The following is a 2,939-nucleotide window of genomic DNA, read 5'->3' on the forward strand; positions in this document are numbered from 1 at the left end:
GACTTGGTAAGTCTATCTACTATAACCCAAATGGCATCATGATTAGCCCTTGTCCTTGGTAATCCAACTATGAAATCCATGGCAATATGTTCCCACTTCCACTCTGGAATCTTCAATGGCTGTAGCAATCCGCTTGGTCTCTGATGCTCCGCTTTAACTTTCTGACAGGTATAGCATTTGCTAACCCATTCCGCAATTTCCCTCTTCATATTTGGCCACCAATAATTCTTCTTTAAATCTCTGTACATTTTGGTACTCCCTGGATGGATGGAATATCTTGAACTACGTGCTTCTTGTAAAATTTCATTTTTCAGCTCCGTTACTGGTGGAATCCAAATTCTTGAAGAAAACCTAATAATACCTTGATCATCTTGTTGCGTGCATAATTCCTCACCTACCAAACTATTTATATCTTGATCCATTACCTCTTTCTGGCATTTCTTTATTTTCTCCAATAACTCCGGTTGGAAAATCATACTGTACACTTTTGCTTCCTCAGGCTTGCAAATTCTAATCTCCAATTCCAATTTTTGAAATTCTTTATATATCTCTTCAGGTACGGATAATACATTTAACTTTTCCTTCCGACTTAACGCATCTGCTACAACGTTCGCCTTACCGGGATGATAATTAATCGAGCAATCATAATCTTTGATCAATTCTAACCATCTCCTTTGTCTCATGTTAAGTTCCTTCTGGGTAAATATATATTTCAAACTTTTGTGATCCGTGAAAATTTCACACTTTTCTCCATACAAATAATGTCTCCAAATCTTCAAGGCGAAAACTATAGCTGCTAACTCCAAATCATGAGTAGGGTACTTCTGTTCGTGTGGTTTCAATTGCCTTGACGCATACGCAATCACCTTGTCGTGCTGCATAAGAACACATCCTAATCCTTTGTAAGAAGCATCACTATAAATTACGAAATTCCCTTGATCGTCTGGAAGTGACAAAACAGGTGTTGTGATTAATCTCCGCTTCAATTCCTGAAAACTTTCTTCGCACTTGTCATTCCATATAAACTTTTCATTCTTTCGTGTAAGCTTTGTCAATGGTGTTGCAATTCTTGAGAAATTCTGAACGAATCGTCGATAATATCCTGCCAATCCCAAGGAACTTCTTACCTCAGTGGGTGTTCTCGGTCTTTCCCAATTCGTAATTGCCTCGATCTTTGCCGGATCCACTTTGATCCCTTCGTTACCGACTATGTGTCCTAAGAACTGAACTTCCTGTAGCCAAAACTCACACTTCGACAATTTAGCATATAACTTCTTTTTCCTTAAAATCTCCAAAGCTGTCCTTAAATGTTCCGCATGATCCTCCTCCGTCTTTGAATAGATCAAAATATTGTCTATAAATACTATAACGAACTTGTCCAAATATTCTTTAAAAATTCTGTTCATCAGGTCCATAAACGCTGTTGGGGCGTTGGTCAATCCAAAAGACATCACTAAAAACTCGTAATGCCCATACCTTGTTCTGAAAGCTGTCTTTGGTATATCTTCTGGTTTGATCTTTAGTTGATGATATCCCGATCTTAAATCGATTTTGGAGAAATACTTGGCTCCCTTCAATTGGTCAAACAAATCATCAATTCTGGGTAACGGATACTTATTCTTGATCGTCAACTTATTGAGCTCCCTATAGTCGATGCACAGACTCATGCTTCCATCTTTCTTCTTAACAAATAATACTGGTGCACCCCACGGGGATACGCTGGGTCTAATTACTCATTTCTCTAACAGCTCTTGCAATTGCTTTGCTAACTCTTTCATCTCAACGGGCACCATTCTATACGGGGCCTTGGATACTGGTTCGGTTCCAGGTGCTAAGTCAATTGCAAATTCAATTTCTCTATCTGGAGGAAGTCCTGGTAACTCATCGGGAAATACGTCTGGAAATTCATTTACAACTGGAATATCTTCAAGTTTTGCTGGCTTCTGACTTCTGTCGATCACATATGCTATGAAATGCTCACATCCTTGTCGTAGTAACTTCTTGGCTTGAATCATCGTTAAGAACTTCTTTACCTACTTCTGTCCCTTGAACGTTACTATTCTTTCATCTGGCGTTTTCACCATTACTTTCTTATTTCGACAATCTATCTGAGCATCATGCTTAGATAACCAATCCATTCCTAATATAACGTCAAATTCTCCTAACTTAAACGATATCAAATCTACACAAAACTTACTACCAGAAATCTCAATCTCATAATTTCCACAAACTTGGTTAACAGTTACACGTTCTTGATTTGCTAATTCCACAGTCATTATTTTAATTAAATACCCAACTGGAAAATTTAACTTACTAACAAAATCTTGTGAAATAAACGATAGAGTTGCTCCCGAATCTATTAACACTTTGGCACATAAAGAGTTCACATTAAGCGTAATTGCCACGACATCCGTATCCTGGATCGCATCCTTCACCGACATGTCAAAAACTCTAGCCCTCGGAGTCTCATTCACTATTGGGGTAGATCCCATAATCCTTAATGCATTACTGATTGGGGCTGGTGTCTTGCAATCCCTGGCCATATGTCCTGGCTTCCCACATTTAAAGCATGTAAATCCAATTGCTGGAACATTCACTGCTGGATTCCAGATAGGCTGATCCTTATTTGTTGGCTCTCTTGCTGGCTGATTTCAGCACTCCCTCGAGTAGTGCCCTTTCTGGTTGTATTTAAAATATACCACATTCAACTTGTTACAAACTCCTCCATGCTTCTTTCCACATACTTGGCAATCTGGAAAAGTTAATCTCAACTGATTCGGCTGATTCACATTAGCTGAATGATTGCCCTGGCCTCCATCTCCTACATTTTGTCTCCTGAAATTAAAATTTCTCCCTGGCTGAAACTTGCCCTTCTTAAAATTTGGAAACTTCCCTGTTTGTGACTGACCCTCACTTCCCTCAACTTTCCTTTTCTTGCT

This window comes from Apium graveolens, chromosome 7 (genome assembly GCF_009905375.1).
Source record: "Apium graveolens cultivar Ventura chromosome 7, ASM990537v1, whole genome shotgun sequence".
In the NCBI taxonomy this organism is placed as follows: domain Eukaryota; kingdom Viridiplantae; phylum Streptophyta; class Magnoliopsida; order Apiales; family Apiaceae; genus Apium; species Apium graveolens.